Consider the following 9,422-nt stretch of genomic DNA (forward strand, 5'->3'; position numbering starts at 1 on the left):
TCAATAGTGAAATCATAAAACTGACCTTAAACCTTGCAAATAAAACAGTCTCTTAAATAACTCCCTAGAGTTTTGGGTAAGTGGTGAATTCAACATGTGCACAAACTCCATTTCTTTTTCAAGTCCCACTAAAACTGCAGTAAATAAAATCTTTTTCTTTTTTAATTTTAGTTGTCAATGGACCTTTTATTTATTTATTTATATGTGGTGCTGGAAAGCAAGCCCAGTGCCTCACACATGCTAGGCAAGACCTCAACCACTGAGCCACAACCCCAGTCCAGTAAAATAATTTTTATGGTAAAATATACATAAAACAAAACTTACAATTGTTTTGGTACTAAGGATTGAACCCAGGGGGCACTTTGACCCTGAGCCACATTCCCAGTCCTTTTTATTTTTTATTTTTTGCGGTGCTGGGGATCAAACCCAGGGACTTGGGTTGCAAGCACTCTACTGACTGAGCTATCTCCTGAGCCCCAAGCAACTTAACAAAAAAAGTTGTAGGTTTCCATTTAGAGCATCTCCCTGGCTATGTCCCCAGGCAATCTCATCCCTGCTACCTACGAGTACCATGCCCACCTATCATTTGGGTTATGCCCTCCCAAGAATCAATGGGAATGATCAAGTCACATTTCTTTTTATTTTCCTAATAGGTATGTTTTGTAACCAACCTGTAGACCCTTAAAAAAATCATGTCAGATTGGGAGCAGGGAGGGGCCCTTCCTGGGAGCTCCCAGACTTGCTTCTGCGGCCCTCTCATTAAATAGCTGTTTGATCTTGAGAAGGATGCTATACTTCTCTGAGCCACTTCATCTAGACAGTGGAAATGCTAATACCTTCCACCTCATAGCAAATCTTTGTTTTCTATTGCTGTGTTACAAATCACCACCTACTTAGCAGCTTCGAACAAAATCTATTTATTAATTCACAGTTCTCTAGACTAGAAGTTCAGCATGGCTTGACTGGGTTTTGTGGTGATCTCGCTGGGCTGAAATCAAGGTGGCAGCCAGGGATACCATCTCATCTGGGTTCTCTTCCAGGCTCATTGGTTGTGGCAGCCTTCTTTTCCTTGTGTTGTAAGACTGGAACCCAGGGGTACTCAACCACTGAGCCACAATCCCAGTCTTTATTATATTTTATTTAGAGACAGGGTCTAACTAATTTGCTGAGGCTGGCTTTGAACTCGCGATCCTCCTGCCTCAGCCTCCCAAGCCTCTGGGATTACAGGTGTGCGCCACCACGCCCAGCCCAATTTCTTTTTGACTGTCAGCCAGGGACCAATCTGTAACTGCTCTCATATCCTTGCCCTATGGCACCTCCAGCTCAGCAGTGAGGACCCTGCTTCACACCAAGTCCATCTCAGGCTTCCAATTGTCTTACTTCTTTTGCTCCTACCAGCTGGAGAAAATGCTGTTTTTTTTTTTTGTTTTGTTTTTTGTTTTTAACTGGGATCGAACTCAGGGCCTTATTCTTGCAAGGCAAGTACTCTACCAGTTGAGTTATCTCCCTAGCCCGAAAATCCTGTTTTTAAAAGGCTTGTATAATTAGGTCGAGCCCAAATGGATAATCTTTTTAAAGTCAACTGTGTCTTGTAACATAACCTACTTATGGAAATTATATCTCGTTCTATTCAAAATTCTACCCACACTTCAAGGGCTGGGGATTAGACAAGGGCGAGGGTTATTTTAGAATTCCCCCTGTTACAAAATGAATAGATCTTCAGATGATTTGGGGGGAGGGTGCAGTGCTGGGTATTAAACCCAGGGCCACATGCTCATTAGTCAAGCACTATACCACTGAGTTATAGCCCCAGTCCTGAAAAGATCTACATATGTGTAAAGATGAAACATCAGAACTTTGACATTTACGTATCTTTGAAGATCAGGTCAGGAACCTGTATCCTAGAAAATCTCTATAATTCTTATTTATTTATTTATTATTAAAAATCATAAATTTACATAGGGCAATGTTGTTTGATTCATTCTGTTATTTTTTTCCCTTTCCCCCCACCCCTCCCACCCCTCTTTTCCCTCTATACAGTCCTTCCTTCCTCCATTCTTACCACCCTCCTTATCCCTAACCCTAAACCTAACCCTAACACTAACCCCTCCTACCCCCCATTATATGTCCTCATCCGCTTATCAGCGAGATCATTCGTCCTTTAGTGTTTTGAGATTGGCTTATCTCACTTAGCATGATATCCTCCAATTTCATCCATTTGCCTGTAAATGCCATAATTTTATCATTCTTCATGGCAGAGTAATATTCCATTGTATATATGTGCCACAGTTTCTTTATCCATTCATCAACTGAGGGGCATCTAGGTTGGTTCCACAATCTGGCTATGGTGAATTGAGCAGCTATGAACATTGATGTGGCTGTATCTCTGTAGTATGCTGATTTTAAGTCCTTTGGGTATAGGCCAAGGAGTAGGATAGCTGGGTCAAATGGTGGTTCCATTCCAAGCTTTCTGAGGAATCTCCACACTGCTTTCCAGAGTGGCTGCACTAATTTGCAACCCCACCAGCAATGTATGAGTGTACCTTTTTCCCCACATCCTCGCCAACACCTATTGTTGCTTGTGTTCTTGATAATTGCCATTCTAATTGGGGTGAGGTGAAATCTTAGGGTAGTTTTGATTTGCATTTCTCTTATTAGTAGAGATATTGAACATTTTTTCATATATCTGTTGATTGCTTGTACATCTTCTTCTGTGAAGTGTCTGTTCATTTCCTTAGCCCATTTGTTGATTGGATTATTTGTATTCTTGGTGTAGAGTTTTTTGAGTTCTTTATATATTCTGGAAATTAGTGCTCTATCTGAAGTATGAGAGGCAAAGATATTCTCCCACTCTGTAGGCTCTCTCTTCACATTACTGATAGTTTCCTTTGCTGAGAGAAAGCTTTTTAGTTTGAATCTATCCCAGTTATTGATTCTTGCTTTTATTTCTTGGGCTATGGGAATCCTGTTAAGGAAGTCTGGTCCTAAGCCAACAAGTTGAAGCTTTGGACCTACTTTTTCTTCTATAAGATGCAGGGTCTCTGGTCTGATTCTGAGGTCCTTGATCCATTTTGAGTTGAGTTTTGTGCAGGGTGAGAGATAGGGGTTTAATTTCATTCTGTTGCATATGGTTTTCCAGTTTTCCCAGCACCATTTGTTGAAGAGGCTATCTTTTCTCCATTGCATATTTTTGGCACCTTTGTCTAGTATGAGAAAATTGTATTTATTTGGGTTTGTGTCTGTGTCCTCTATTCTGTACCATTGATCTACCTGTCTATTTTGGTACCAACACCATGCCGTTTTTGTTACTATTGCTTTGTAATAGAGTTGAAGATCTGGTATTGTGATAGCCCCTGCTTCGCTCTTTCTACTGAGGATTGCTTTAGCTATTCTGGGTTTCTTATTCTTCCAGATGAATTTCATAATTGCTTGCTCTATTTCTGTAAGGTACATCATTGGGATTTTAATTGGAATTGCATTGAATCTGTATAGCACTTTTGGTAGTATGGCCATTTTGACAATATTAATTCTGCCTATCCAAGAACATGGAAGATCTTTCCATCTTCTAAGGTTTTCTTTAATTTCTTTCTTTAGTGTTCTGTAGTTCTCATTGTAGAGGTCTTTCACCTCTTTTGTGAGAGTGATTCCCAAGTATTTTATTTTTTTCAATGCTATTGTGAATGGGGTAGTTTTCCTAATTTCTCTTTCTGAAGATTCATCACTTATGTATAAAAACGCGTTGGATTTATGAGCATTGATCTTGTAACCTGCTACTTTACTGAATTCACTTATGAGTTCTAAGAGTTTTCTGGTGGAATTTCCAGGTTCCTCTAAATATATAATTCTTTTCAGAGTTCTAAGATTCCATGAGAACGTTCACTGACACTATTAACCGGAGCATCTATGACTTAGCAGTTGACTTCTGGCAAACTGGGCTTACTATGAATGTGTTTATGTGTATTTATTTTTCTCTTTCTATATATTTTTTGGGGGGGTGGGTACTGGGGATTGAACTGAGGGGCACTCGACCAGTAAGCCACATCCCCAGTTCTATTTTGTATTGTATTTAGAGTCAGGGTCTCACTGAGTTGCTTAGCACCTCACTTTTGCTGAGGCTGGCTTTGAACTCATGTTCCTCCTACCTTAGCCTCCCCAGCTGCTGGGATTACAGGTATGCTCCACCACGTCTATTTTTTTTTTATATTTTAAATGTATTTATTTACCTATATGTATCTACCTACATGTATCAATTTCTATATGCAGATGAATTACCTTGGAATTATAAATTTGTTAAGTGCAGATTAAATTTACTAATTATATAATTTGGGTTACTATTAACTAGCTTACCAAATATACCATCCTGAGTATGTTGTGTGTGTTGGGTTTAACTAACCATGAATGAAAACTATTCAGAAAAAAATAAAATTGCATCTCTACTGAACACATACAGGACTTTTTTTTTCTTGTCAGTATTCCCTAAATGATACAGTCTAACAACTACTTACATAGAATTTAGATTGTATTTGTTATTATATACCATCTAGGTTTAAAGTATAGGACTGGAATTGTGGCTCTGTGGTAGAGCTCTTGCCTCGCATGTATGAGGCATTGGATTTGATTCTCAGCACCACATATAAATAAATAAAGTCCACTGACAACTAAAAAAAATTATAAATAAATAAGTATACAGAGGAGGGCTGGGATGTAGTTCATTGATACAGCACTTGTCTAACACATGCAAGGCCATGAGTTTCATCTCCAGCACAGCAAAAAAATAAAAAAGTATCCAGTAGGAGGTGTGTAGGTCATAGGCAAATACTCCATTCTATATAAGAGCCTTGAGCATCTGTGGATTTTGGTATCCTCCAGCCATCCTGGAACCCATTCACTGCAGATATAAAAAAATGAATATATACACACACACACACATATACATATATACATCCCACATATACGTATGTGTGTGTGTGTGTGTGTATATATATATTTTTTTTTTTTTTTTTTTTTTTTTTTTGTACCAGGGATTAAGTCCAGGAGCACTAAACCTCTGTATCATATCCTCAGCCCCTTTTTATTTTGAGACAGGGTCTTGCTAAGTTGCATAGGGCCTCATTAAGTTGCCAAAGCTGCCTTTGAACTCAAGAGCCTCCTGCCTCAGCCTCCCCAGTTGCTGGAATTACAGGTGTATGCCACCACATCTGGCCAAATGACTATATTCTTTAAAAAATTTTTTTTAGTTGTAGATGCACACAATACCTCTGTTTTGTTTATCTTTATGTGGTGCTGTGGATCGAACCCAGTACCTCACACATGCTAGGCAAGTGCTCTACCGCTGAGCCACAACCCCAGCCCTGACTATATTCTTAATACTTACGTTACGTCTGCGAACTGTATTATCCCAATCTTATTGATGGAGAAACTGAGGCTTAGAGTTTAGCTAGTAAATAGCAGGTGCACATTTGAGCCCAGCTCTGTGAGCCTCCAAAATCCAGGCTGTTTTCTCTAATGGATAGTGGGAGTTCAGGAGGCAGGAGGTGAAGCACCAACAAGTCTGCATACACAGCTGGAGGGATTGAGATAGATGCTTCCGAGGCTGGGGTGGTTTTGTAATGTGTCCTTTTGACTGGGCTGAACTACACTTCTCAGAATTCCCTTCCTTGGGTGGGACACAGTAGTTTTGTAAAAGGGCAGAAGTAAAAGCACTGCCTTCTTTGCAGGTCACACGGCAACACTAATTCACTGGCTCACTTTTGTTGGTGTGAAGCTGCAGGCAGCCTGTTACTGCTCCACCTTCCCCTGGATCAGCCTTGGGTTCTCCAACTCCCAGACCAGCTGTGTATGTGTGTGTGTGTGTGTGTGTGTGTGTGTGTGTGTGTGTAGGCCTATGAGGAGGGGCCCCACCTCCTCAAGACACCCATGCTCACCATCCAAGTCAGCAGCAATAAGAGCAGACATAGCATCCCACCCACCCACTGGTCTTCAGCTCCTGTCTGTGGATTCCGGCATGTTCTAGCTGTTCTCCACTTTGCATCCTTCTTCCCTCCCCTTCCTGTGAGCTTCAAGCTCTTGCATCAGACTCAAGGACAACAACCTTCCAGAAATTTCTTAATCACATAGATTCGAACTCCTGAGACAAAACCCTTAACCTACACGTTCTAGGGTTTCTGTTTCTCTAACTTGGAACAAAGGGGGATGTGTTGGATGTGAAGAGGTGGGTCTGGTCCCAAATCCTCACTGGTATCCGGCTTCTGTATCTCCCTGATCTCCCCCCGCCAGGGAACACCTCCTAGGCTCTGGACTTCTCTGAGGAAGGACCTGATCCAGCCCTTGCTCAACTGTTCTGCTCCATCTCCATCAGAACTGGAACTGGAATCATATTCACTTTGGTCCTATCTCATAGCACCTGTTAGTTGGTGAATGAATGAATGAATACATGGGTGTGATGGTTGCCTTTGTCCAAAGGATGGAAGGGTCCAAGGACCCAGGGAGCGGATGGAGTTCCTCAGTCTCCTCTACTTGAAATAAGACTGGGAGAATTTCATTCATTTGTTCCTTTGGTGCTGGAGATTGAACCCAGTGTCTCATGTGTGCTAAACATGTGCTTTACCATGGAACTACACTCCCAGCCCATTCATTCTTTTTTTTTTTTTTTTTTTTTTTTTTTGAGACAGAGTCTCACCAGGTTGCTTAAGGCCTCACTAAGTTGCTGAGGCTGGCTTTGAACTTGCAATCCTCCTGCCTCAGCCTCCTTAGCCTCTGGGATTACAGGCACATGCCACTGCATTGCCCCATTCACTCTTTTTGATAAATATTTGTGGATTCTTACATTGGGCCTTGTGCCAGACCCGGCTTCCTGGGAGCAGGCCCTGACAACAGAAAACTGCTCTCTGTGAGATCTAAGCACAGGGTAGGTATGAGGGCTCCTCGAAGGAGACATATCTGAGCAGGGCTTTGCCATCCTGCCCACATTTGAGCATCATATAGACCAAGGTTTCAATTTAATAGCTTTGTGACCTTGGGCAAGTCATTTCATCTCTCTGGGCCTTGACTTACTCATGTGTAAAAACTGAGTTACCTGAAAAGTGATATTATGAGGATGCTATGAAATAATAAATGTGAACCAGGGGGTGTGATTCACACGGGGTCCAGTGGAGATTGGGTGCATAGTAGGTGCTCAGGAAAGTTAGCCAACTACCAGGGTAGGTGGTTGGTCCTGTTCTGAGCTTTTATAATTGAGAGTACTACTACTCTTACCTGGGTATCAAACCTAGGGCCTCACACATGCTAGGCCAGTGTTCTCCCACTGAGTTACATCCCCAACCCTACTCTTATTATTTTTTGTGGTGCTGGGGATTGAACCCAGGGCTTTGTGCATGCAAGGACTACTCTTATTATTTCTAATGCCATTATCACCATTGACATTAAGTAGTGGGTCAGTGGGCCCATCTCTGAGAAATCTTCAGAGACAGGAAACTCCTGCAGGACAGGAGCCCCTTACAGCCTCACTCCTGGGGCCTTCAACGTTCAATGTCCACACCATTTAGCCCATCTTCCTCTTGAGTCCTTGTCAATTTGGTGGCACCTCTGCTCTTCAGCCATGAAGTAATTGGCCTGGACAACACTGTCAGGTGCAAGGTGAAACAGTGAAACCCCATCAATGCTGGCTATAGCCCCTAGACCTTGAGGTCACATAACTGGCACTCAGGACACACTGGGCTTGGGGTCAGAGTCATAAAGAAAATATTTATGTATTTATGCAATGGGGGAAGTCTACATTTAGACAAAGGAATGAAGCACTATTCATGCTATAACATGAATGAGCTTTGAAAACATTGTGCTAAGTGAAAGAAGCCAGACGAAAAGGGCAAAATAGTATATAATCTCATTTATTGAAATGTCCAGAGTAAGAAAATCCACGGAGACAGAATGAAGATTATTGGTTGCCTGGGGCTGGAGAGGATAGGGGGAACTGGGAGTACAATAGTCAGCTATGCATTACTATAATGAAATACTTGGAGGTAATTAACTTATAAAGCAAAGAGGTTTATTGGGCTCACAGTTTGAAAGTTGAAGTTCAAGACTGAGTAGATTGATCATCTTGATCTTTCCCTATTCATTTTTTTTTTTTTTTTTTTTTTTTTTTTTTTTTTTTTGCGGTGCTGGGGATTTGAACCCAGGGCCTTGTGCTTGGGAGGCAAGCACTCTACCGACTGAGCTATATCCCCAGCCCTCCCAGTCCTTTTTTATTTTTTATTTTGAGACAGGGTCTTGCTAAATTGTTTAGGGCTTTGCTAAGTTGTTGAGGCTAGCCTTGAATTTGTATTTGTCCTGTCTCAGCCTCGAATTTGCAATCGTCCTGTCTCAGCCTCCCAAGTCACTGTGATTATAGAAATGCACCACTACAACTAGCCCTGCTCATTCTTTTTTTTTTTAAATTTATTTGTTCCTTTTAGTTATACAGATAGTAGAATATCATACACACATGGAGTATAACTTCCCATTCTTGTGGTTGGACATGATGCCTGCTCATTCTTTTTGATAATTATTTGTAGATTCTGTGCCAGGTCCTGTGTCAGCCCTGGCCTCCTGAGATGTTTAGCCTTTGTTCTTTGATGAGGGCAGCATAGGGCGATGGTGGAGCCTGCGGTCACATCACAAACCAGGCAGCACAGAGAGGACAGGCAGGTCCCACAATCCCAATCCCACACACACCCAGCAACCTAAAGATCTCCCAGAAGGCTCACTTCCTAAAAGCTTACGACTCCTGATACACAAACCTGGGGGCCAAACCCATACATATGAACCTTTAGGGGACACTCAAGCCATAGCAGTGAGTGACTGTTAATAAGAATGGGACTTCCTTTTGGGGTGACAAAAATGTTCTGGAATTAGGTAATGCTTTTACAACCTTGTGAATATCCTAAAATCAATAAATTTTATACTTTAAAATGGTGAATATGCTACATGAATGATATCTCAATTTATAAAAAGAAGATATGGGTCACAGTGCTGGTTCTAGTTGCGTGACATCACACGTTTATTTTTTTCTTTCCTATTTTCTCTTTTTGAGACAAGATCTATGTTCCCTGGCTGGCCTTGAACTCCTGGACTCCTGCCTCAGCCTCCTGTGTAGCTTGGGTGGCAGGGATGTACCACCAAGTCCAGTGGTCAGTCAAGTGTCTTGACTTGCCTGCTTTCCCTCCTCTATAAAAAGAGGATCATACTCTCTCCCTTTAGAAGTTGCTGGGAGGATTCAGTGTGCTGACAAATGTGGTGCAATGGCACAGTGCCAGGCTCTTGGTGGACTCCTAATAGTGGGCGTGGCTTTTATGGTTCAGGTTAAGCACCTGGATGATGTCCACCATGGTCTCAGCCAAGCCTGGCTAGGGGTGGCGGGACAGAAGGACGACCCTTCCTGGGCT

The sequence above is a fragment of the Sciurus vulgaris genome, assembly GCF_902686455.1.
Source record: "Sciurus vulgaris genome assembly, chromosome: 8".
In the NCBI taxonomy this organism is placed as follows: Eukaryota; Metazoa; Chordata; class Mammalia; order Rodentia; family Sciuridae; genus Sciurus; species Sciurus vulgaris.